A 10,930-nucleotide genomic window follows, 5' to 3' on the forward strand; every position below is an offset into this window, starting at 1 on the left:
GATTACAGTAGGAAATCAGCTAGGTAAATTAGGAAGGGCCAAGGTGATTTTGTGCTTTAAAGTCTATGGGAAGGATTTTCTGTTTCATGCAGAGGTGGATAGCAACCACTGGAGGTTCTTGAGGAGCAGGGAGGTACAAACAATGTTATTTTAGAAATATGATCTGGGGAACAGAGTTAAGTAAGGACTGGAGTAGATAGTCACAAGACAGGGAGATCAGCAAGGAGGGCAGATTTTAGCAATATTGTGTAGGTAGAACTGACAGGATTTGGTGACAGATTGAATATGTGGGTTAAATGAGAAAGATAAATTGAAGCTAATGCCAAGGCTTGTGAAACAGGGATAGTGGTGTTATCTACAGTTACGGGAAAGATGGGGGAGGACAGGGTTTGGATGGGATGTTAAGGAGTTCAGTTTGGAATGTGTTAAGTTTGAGATGTTGGTGGGACATCCAAGTAGGGATGAGCTGAAAGCAGGAGGAAATAAAAGACTGAAGACAAGGAAAACAGTCAGGGCTAGAGAGGAAGATTTGGGAATCATCCACATAGAGATGGTAGTTGAAGCCATGGGAGAAAATGAGTTTTCCAAGGGCGTGGGTGTAGATGTTAAATAGAAGGAGACCTGGAACTGAGACTTGAGGGACTCCCACAGTTAGGTGGTGGGAGGCAGAGGAGGAGCCCACAAAAGAGACAGAGAGGGAGTGGCCAGAGAGATGAGAACCAGGAGAGGATGGTGTCAGTGAAGCATTATGATAAAGAAAGAAGTTAACTAGCTGCCTATGGGGCTACATCTGTTTGCCGGTAACTAGAAATCTTTGCACAGTCCAGTGACAGGGCTAGAATTTTATACAACTTGAATTTAAAATCATTACTTAAATCTACAGACTGTAGAAACAGGAAGTCAGTGGAAGACAGGGGGCAGAAAAAAAATTCAGCCCTAAAAACTCCAGAATACTCCCTTTTTAAATTCTGTCACTTCTTACAACCCGAGGTATCTGCTACAGCCAATGCCAAAATTCCCTTTGAATCACCACTGCTTGCATTACCTCCCTCTGCATATCTGGGACATTTGGTTCTTTCTGAATGAGAGGTGAATTATATCCACTCCACCCCCATCTCCCACCATGTTGCAAAGCTGTTACTACCACAGGTTCATGGGCTAAAAGAATTAGGGTAAAGGAAATCAGTCAGCACGCTTATTGAAAATCAGGCAGGAAAGAAATTTAGAATACTTGGTCTTCCTTTCTGTTTGCTTTTTTGGTTCGGTTTACATGGGGAATTTCTCTGTGACAGGACTTAGAATATTTCTACCAGGGAAAGATATTTGGGATTTTTCTTCTTAGCCTAGTGACATGAGGAGCAGTAGGAGTTAGGGATAGTAGTGTTGGGAAGTATGGGCAGGGCCTGTGAAAATTTTGCAGGAAGAAAATAATTTCAGTCCTCATAATTATTAAAAATGCTTTGCAAGGCAGCTTCATCAAATTCCTACTTATGCATGCATTGTGAGTACAATGTTGAATATGAGTTTGACACTGGTAACAAACGAACATTCTAAACAGGAGATATGGGTTCCATCAATATTCAACCTTTATGTATTCTAAACTGTGAGCCTGTTGTTGGGTAGGGACCGTCTCTATATGTTGCCAACTTGTACTTCCCAAGCGCTTAGTACAGTGTTCTGCACACAGTAAGCACTCAATAAATACGATTGAATGAATATAGTATCTGAACAGGCCAAACTGTACTTCCCACATTTACCTCTATTAAGGAAAAGAACAGTGTGAGAACCAGCTAATTCAAGGTACTAACAATTTAGAGGCAACCTCCACTAGAGGGTGTTGTGTAGGCATTTTTACATTCAAATGAAAATTCTATGTATTTTTGGACATTTCTGAGCATCAGACTGAGCAGTGATACAGATATATTTTCTAATTGGATCCCCCCCCGCCACCCTGAGCTTGGTAGGAAAGGAGTGTATCTTATTCACTGGGAAATCACGTGACACATTCTTAACAATATGACCAGGGGTGGTGGACTTCCTTGGATTCTACATGGCCAAGTTTAGATTCTTTTAGAGATGGCTCTCTTTAAAGTCAACTTCTAAAAGATACATTTTTTTCTTGCCTGAGACATGTTGGGTGAGTTGCTCAATTTGTTTGCATTAGGCCTGAGCAGAACCTGATTTCCGCTGCATCTTCCACAAAAGAATAATGTAAATACGATTTAAGGCAGCTCTACCTAGTTAAGGATAACAGGACTCAATTAGCAATGATAGTGAGTAGTTTTTATCTTGTTAAAACAACAAAAGCAGGTATAGATTATACCAGCATATCAAGCAGTTTGTATTTCAAGTATTTTTGGCTTTGATAAGAAACCTGTGAAAAAGGAATGAACTTTCTTTCCACAACATTTGTTTCACTGACTGCTTAGCATCTGTTGGCACCATGTGGATATCTGGCAAGTACTTGACATTCAGTGCCAGAGAGGCTGAGTAGGGAAATGGCCATCTCCCGGAGAGTTTGGAGTTAGTCAATTTCCACAATTTCTGGGAACCTCACCTCTTGAACATAGAAATAAAACCATTCAGCTGGATCTTCACCTAGGTGGCTTCTGGGGAATAACAGTGTGCTTGCAGGAACTGCACAAGGAGCATATCTTGCTTCTACTACACCCTGGCTGATTCCTTGCAGGAGATATTCACAGACCCTCCAGGAGTTCTCCAGATGGCTATTTAGGGAGTATCCCAGCCCCATTCTAGGCTGCCATGACTCCCCTTCCCACCCCCCAATCAGACCAAGGGTATCCCAGGTACTCCATCCATAGAGGACCTGAGGATTCCACTCTCTATGTTCCCCAGCTCTATGGCCGGAGGAAAGCAGAATGATCCTATATAATCCTCCAGCAGCTGGTATGTTGGTGGCAGTCTAGCTAACAGGATTCAGCTGCCCTGTTCCATTTCCAACCCCTCTTCCTTATGTCCTAGGTTACACTCTGTGCATCATCTAAAGCATTTACTGGGCATCTACAGTGACCTAGGCACTGGAAAACATACAGTAGGGCATGAGTGCTTCACAGTACTTAAGTACATATCCATAACTTATTTATATTGATATTTGCCTTCCCCTCTAGATTGTAAGCTACTTGTGGGAAGGGAATGTGTCTACCAACTCTCTTATATTGTACTCTCCCAAGTGCTTAGTACAGTGCTCTGCATTGTATTTATATTCAATAAATATCCTTGATTGTGTTGTGGGCAGGGAATATCACTTTTTATTGTTGTACTGTACTTTCCCAAGCACTTAGTACAGTGCTCTGCGCACAATAAGTGCTTAATAATTTTGATTGAATGAATAAAGGAATGAATGAATAATTGATACAGGGTAAAAGACACAGCTTCTGCCTTCAAAGTTTCTTACTGACACTTCATATTTTCCAAGCACAGTGCAGAGGTAGGACAAATTTTCACCTTGCAAATTGGCAGAGGCTAGTCTCCAAGGATTTTACACAGCTCCAGTATCCCCTTCAACCAGGTGTGAATTGAGGATGTTGAGCCTAATTTAATAGTCATGACAGTATGGATGCAACTAACCACTACTGGAACTACAAATAGGGAACCAGTCTCTTTCTTTACATTTTGCTACTGGAGCAGATGTGTATTCTGTGCTCAGATGTACTGTTTAAGATTGAGATACCTGACTCTTCCCCTCAAAATCCTAAACTTTCCCTCTAGTACTCCAGTATTGACTGCTCAGCCATAAATGTATCCAAACTCCTCTTAAACTTTATGATGGAACCAGTCTTCTTAACTTTCTGTGGTAACAAATTCCATATGCTTGCCACCTGCTGCACAAAGAACCTCTTTTTGTTTGCTTTGAATTTACCACCTACAAGCTTTAGTGGGGAGTGCCTTGGGTCAGCCACCCATGCTCCTCATTCCTCTCTATTGCTCCCTCACCCTCTCAGTATTAGTCAATCAGTGGTATTTATTGAACCCTTACTGTGTGCAGAGCACTGAACTAAGCACTTGGAAGAGCACAATGCAACAGAGACGGTAGGCATGTTCCCTGTCTACACAGTCTCTTTAGCTCTTTCTCTGTGACTCTGATTGCCTCTCTGTCTCTAGCTATCTTTTCACATACTTTTCCTGCCTTCTCAGCCGTAATCCTTGTAGGCCCCCTCCCCTGTTCCACTTTGAGTTCTCAAAATATACTACTACTACTAATAGTAATAATAGTGTTTTTTGTTAAGTGCTTTCTATGTGCAGAGCACTGTACTAAGCACTGAGGAAGATACAAGATAATCAGGTCCCACATGGGGCTCAGAATCTAAGTAAGAGGAAGAAGCAGCATGGCCTAGTGGAAAGAGAATGGGCCTGGGAATCAGAGGACTTGGGTTCTAATTCTGCTCTGCAAATTGCTTGCTGGGTGACCTTGGGCAAGTCAACTTCTCTGGGCCTCAGTTCTCTTGTTCTCCCTCCTATTTAGACTGTGAGCCCCATGTGGGACAGGGACAGTGTCCAACCTAATTAAGTTGTATCTACCCCAGTGCATAGAACAGTGCTTGATGAATAGTAAGCGCTTAACAAATACCATTTAAAAAGTTAAAATAACACACATATTGAATCCCTATTTTGCAGATGATGGAACTGAGGCATAGAGAAGTGAAGTGACTTGCCCACGGTCATTCAGCAGACAAGTGGTAGAGCTAGCATTAGAACCCAGGTTCTCTGATGCCCAGGCCTGTGCTCTTTCCACTAGGCTATGGTCTCTTTAAGCTGGTGCAAGTCTGTGAAATTGCCTTAGTCCTCCTGTGAGGTTCCTAAAACCAGAAATTAGGCTGGCTTGGGTTATGTTACCCTGTGAAAACTCATGTGCCACTTTGAGCTGCTGTCCCAAGGCTACCCTGACACCTGTAGTGATCTGGGATACCATAGATTCCTCAAGCTTCCGTGGAACTCAGGGACTTGTCAATAATGGGCCCAAGAAGGTTGTGTGAGCGGGTTGGAGAGGCATGTCTAGGTGTCAGTCAGTCAGTGGTATTTATTAAGTGCTTATTGTGTGCAAACCACTATATTAAACACTTGGGAGAGTACAATAATGTTGGTAATCATGATTCCTGATCTCAAGAAACCTCCAGTGGGGAAGTTTACAGTATAGGTAGTGATAAGTGGTAGGATTGTCAGAGAAATGCAGTAGATACCCACATAATTCACCTTCCTGCTCCTAGACCACCACCCCCCGCTTCATCCCACACACACAGTTGATGACGAGAGAGAACATTAATGCCACTGCACTGTGAGACCCAATCTCTATCTCATATGGAGCTCACAATCTAAGATGGGGAGAGAAAGTATCTTAGCCTCGTGTAGCAGTTGAGGAAACAGGGTAACAGCACACCATTGGCAGAGGTGGAATTAGAATCTTGGTCTTCTGACTCCTAGTCCCATACACTTTCTACTAGGCTACACTGCCAGGTTATAGCAAAAGACTTAAGCATCCCTGCAAACAGAGCAAAGGCAGGAGGGGAAATGAGGATTCTCCTCCTGTTCCTCTCCTTCCTCCTCCTTAAAAAGCCACAAAGAATGCTCTCTGCAAGTTAATGTGCATCTATTCTCCCACCTCTGCAGGGGAAGAGAATAAAGCTCATTGTTTTTATCCAATATTCTATTCACTGTCAAAGCTGTGCTATGTATTTTTTGCACTGGAAATCTGCCAGTCAAGAATACAACTCTAACCCTTTCCTATTACTGCACTGCAGCAAGCTCAGTGAGGGAAGAAAAGAAATCCAGATTATGAGCAGTGACTTTCCTTTGTCACTTAGATTTAGCCTGTAGAAAAAGAGATGTAGTTAAAATGCCTGAGCTAAAATTCAAGCCCAAACCCAATTTTCATGCTTTATTTATTAGAGCAGAATGGAGTTCTTCCTTAGCTCCTTAGGCACATAATGCATAAACAGTGAATATATTAAGGTAAAATAGCAGTTATGTCTCATATTCAATCAAGAGAAGAAAACATGTTATTTCAAGGACACATTTGCACTGAACAATAATGAATTTATAGGTTTTAATTCATAATATTTCAGTGTTTTATTTTTACTAGGTTTTCCCAAATAGTATGTACAGTAGGAAAGTAAGAAAGCCTAATGTCAATGCATTGGTTTCAGGCTGAATAACCTTGTCTGCCAAAACTGTGGCCCTTCTGAGAAAACCATAGGACAAGGTTCTTGCTGTTTGCAACCACTCATTTGCTAGTTACTTAGTGATGTGTAATGACCCAAGACAACTACAAAAGGGCTTGGGGAAAGAGTCATGTCTGATTGCAGTGATCTACTCAGTAATGGGGATTTATATCGATTTAGAGAAATGGCAGACATAAGGGACAGAAGAAGGAATACAGCTAACTGGATTTGACTGATACTTTCCATCCCTATGATGGCTTTGCTCAGCCACTTCACTTCTTACACCCACACAGTCAATCAATGGTATTTACTGAGTGCTTATTATATGCAGAGCACTGTACTAAGCCCTTGGTAGAGTACAATACAACAGAGTAAGCAGACACATTCCCTGACTACCACAAGCTTTAGAGGAGGACTTGGCAGGTACAGTCCTTTTACGGATTAAAAATATTTGAATTTAGTGTCTTTTGCTTTCTTGTCCTATATCTCACGCTCCTTAAGTACAAGTATCTCAAGATCTGATCTAAGATGTTAATGATAGAAACTAAAGTTTGAGATTCTCCCCATTGCATGGCCTCTTCTCTCCAATCCATGTAAAGGAAGGGAGCAATAGAGTTTCTAAACTGCTGCCTGATTGAAGTCCAGCTTCTATTTTGTTTGCCCAGAGATCTCTGGGCTTCAGTCAATAATGATTTAAAGAGTATGGGGCCATGCTGTATTCTGGTCATGCGTCAACCTATTTGAAGCCCTAGTGAGCTAATCCTTCCAAGAGCTGCAGGACTCGAGGAACTCAGAATTTAAAGTGGGAAGAGAATGAACAAAATGTATTCAAACAGCCTTCAAAACAATTTTTCTGAACGATTAATGCTGTAAATGCTCAATTTGACTGTGAAATTTGTGACCAAAGTTTAAATTACCTAATGCCATGCTCCTCTCTCAGACTTCCTCACCTCGTTTCACCAATTTTCTGCTCTCTATTTGGAGACAAACGTACTCAGATTTTGTCCCCACAAACAATGAGGCTTGAAATCCTGGGAACTATTGTTTAGTATAGTATTACCAGCTTGTAAACACCAATAATTTATTGATTATTGTATATTTTAAGTGCTTACCATGTGCCAAGGACTGTTCAAAGCTCTGAAGTAGATATGACATAATCAGATTAGACATGGTCTCTGTCCCACATGGGATTTACAGTCTAAGTAGGAGGGAGAACAGGTATTCATTCATTCATTCACTCAATCGCATTTATTGAGCACTTACTGTGTGCAGAGCACTGTACTAAGCACTTTGAAAGTACAATTCAGCAATAGATAGACAATACCTGCCCACATCGGGCTTACAGTCTAGAAGTGGGGAGACAGACATCAAAACAAACAGGCATTAATATAAATAAATAGAATTCTGTGCTTTGGGGAGGGGAGAGGGGAGTAGAGCAAAGGAAGCAAGTCGGGGCAATGCAGAGGCGAGGAGCTGAGGAAAAGGGAGCTTAATTTGGGAGGAGGTACACCTTCATAAGGCTTTGAAGGGGGGAAGTGTGATTGACGGATTTGAGGAGGGAGGGCGTTCCAGGCCAGAGGTAGGATGTGGGTCAATGGCGGAACAGGCGAGAACGAGGCACAATGAGAAGATTAGCACCAGAGAAGCAGTGTGGAAGCTGGGATGTAGAAGGAGAGAAGGGAGGTGAGGTAAGAGGGGCAAGGTGATAGAGAGCTTTGAAGCCAATAGTGAGGAGTTTATGTTTGTTATGGAGGTTGATAGGCAACCATTGGAGATTTTTGAGGACGGGGGGTGACATGTCCTGAACGTTTCTGTAGAAAGATAATCTGGGCAGCAGAGTGAAGTATAGACTGAAGTGGGGAGAGACAGGAGTTTGGAAGGTCAGAAAAGAGGCTGATAGGTAGTTCATCCCCATTTACAGATGACTAAACTGAGGCATGGAGAAGTTAAGTGACTTGCCCAAAGTCACACAGCAGGCAAGTGGAAGAGCTGGGATTAGAACCACTAAATAGTGTGGAGGGGGATGCCCAGGCAATATGGCTCTGCACATGCCTTCTCCTCCCTAGAGCACTTTAAAACATGCTCCAACCCAACTTTGTCACCTCCCCTGCTCCAAATTCGAGGGAGAGCCACCCTTTTACAATCTTGATAGAGTGCTTTCAACATACACCATGCTTGCAACACATGGGGTGATGCATGATGACTTTTCTTTGTCTCCCTCACCCACATTTATTAGACTGATCCTTTCCTCCACCATAATTAGGTGATCTACAATTTCTATCTTCAAGACAATCATTTCACAGCGATTCTGAAAGTGGGACAATGAACTTCTAATGTATAAAGTACAATTGCTTATCCTCTAAAAACTCTTTAAACTTAACAAGTTGAAAGCGTCATCCAAAGTCCTTGAAGCAATCATATGAGAATTCCTCTGCACCGATGGCTGTGTTTTGAAAGCACACATAGGAGAAAGCATAGAGATTATGAATCACTTCTCAGTCAGATAAGCATTATAGTCAATTAGGCTGGGGAAGAAGGAGGTTCTGTCCTGGCCCACTCCAAGAGAGGCCCTACCCACAGCCAAGAATCTCTATCAGTGACACAGAATAAAGCCTAGTATGTTCTTTGAGACACTGACAGAATGGATAAAAATTGTAATAACCAAACTTCTTTTTGCCTTCAAGACTTGTATCTCACACAGACACCATATCCAACTTCTACAGTACTTTCATCAACACCACCAATGTGCTATATTTCAAAGTAAAAAATGTGAAAACGGTAAAAAATAATGAGATCTTGAAATGAAGCTAGTCCAGCAGTAATAGAATGATGTTCATTTCTTCACACCTTAGATTATAGTTGGAGAATGGATGACAGCACAATACCCAAACAACCCCATGGTGTACTGATTGCAAACAGGAATGACAAAACATTTTTAATGACAAAATAAAGCAAAACCTTAAATTATGTGCCATAGCTGTGAACAGTGGGAAAACAGCAGCTCACAATGAGGGAGGGAGGTTATTTATGTACTTATTTTGTCTCCCACACACACATACTAACACATCCTCAGTGAGAGTCATCTTCAAAACCAAAGGACAAGTTATACATACTGTTCATTCATCACCTTCACCTTCCTCATGCAACTTTCATAATAGCCACTGGGTGGAGCGCGTTTGCCAATTAAAAGTGTAAAGAGAAGGAAATAAAACAGAGCAAAATCTCTTTTATTCTGGTTCCCAGGACCAGAACATTTTTAAACCAGGGTTAGCTTGCTGTAAAAGACCATTCTTGGGTTAAGCACCCACAGGATAAAATTTGGAACGTTTATTTAGACTTTACATTTAAATAATCTTAAAAAACTTTACATTTTAATAATTTTGTGCCTCCCCACATCAGTCCAGACTTCATTCTGCTGTCCAGATCATTTTTCTACAAAACTGTTCAGTCCATTGTTTCCCCACTCCTCAAGGACGTCCTGTGGTTGCCCATTTACCTCCTCATTAAACAGAAACCTCTTACCATTGGCTTTAAAGCACTCAATCACTTTGCATCTTCCTACCTTACCTTCCTAATTTCCTACTACAGCCCAGCCCCCACACTTCACTCCTCTAATGCGAACTTACTCGATCTTGCCTATCTCCCACTGACCCCTCACCTACCTCCTACCTCTGACTTTGAACTCCCTCTCTCTTCATATCCAACAGACGAGCATTCTCCCCACCTTCAAAGCCTTATTAAAAGCACATCTCCAAGAGGCCTTCCCTGCCTTAAGCCTTCATTTCCTCTTCTCCCACTCCCTTCTGGACATCCCTTGCACTTGGAATTGCACCCTTTATTCACCCACCCCACTGCACTTATGTACATTTCTGTAATTTATTTATATTAATGTCTATCTCACACCTTTAGACTGTATGCCTGATATGGGCAAGGAACATAGTTTCCAACTCTTATGTTGTACTCTCCCAAGTGTTTAGTACAGTGCTCTGCACTGGGTAAGCACTTAATAAATGTGGTTGATTGCTTTATTGAACCAAATAGCACACCACACAATTTCATAAACTGCATTGTTGAGCCATTCAAACATTTAGAATGTACTTTTGACAAAAATAATTTGAGATCTAGGTTTAGAGTCAAATTTTAGTTTTAAGGACAGTAAGGAATTCGAGTTTACCAAAAGGGAGAATTTAGGATGAGGGCAGCCTCTGTCATCTAAATGAATATAGGAATGAAAAACCCTGACACTGAATCCTCATACCTCTTACACAGCATGCAACCATTCTAGTACTTGCCAGATCTTTAGATGTCTCTGCTGTGCACCCACAGTGCCCTCTTTCAAGGGCCCCATAACTGTGAGAATGGTACAGATTCATCCTGATGCCCAATTTTTAATAGGATAGACTGGAGTGGCATGCACATTTTTTTAAAATAAGCACTGACTCAATCAATGCTTTTATTTTTTTTTAAAGAATACTACTGTGTGCTGAGTCCTGTACTAAGTGCTTAGGAGAGCACAGTACAGCAGAGTTGGTAGACACATTCCCTGCCCACAACAAGCTTATAGTTGAAAGGGATCACTGTAATCACTGAGGGGATTATACCTAGTATGATCAGATTTGAGAAAGAGAATTTCTCTCTTTGATAAATTGATGCTATTTTGAACTGTTGCTGGAAACAATCCGCAGGATCTTGGAATATTTTGCAATTAGTCTTAAGGATAATGTGGATAATTCATTGGGAGAAGAGTACTGCCT

Source organism: Tachyglossus aculeatus, chromosome X1 (genome assembly GCF_015852505.1).
Source record: "Tachyglossus aculeatus isolate mTacAcu1 chromosome X1, mTacAcu1.pri, whole genome shotgun sequence".
NCBI lineage: Eukaryota > Metazoa > Chordata > Mammalia > Monotremata > Tachyglossidae > Tachyglossus > Tachyglossus aculeatus.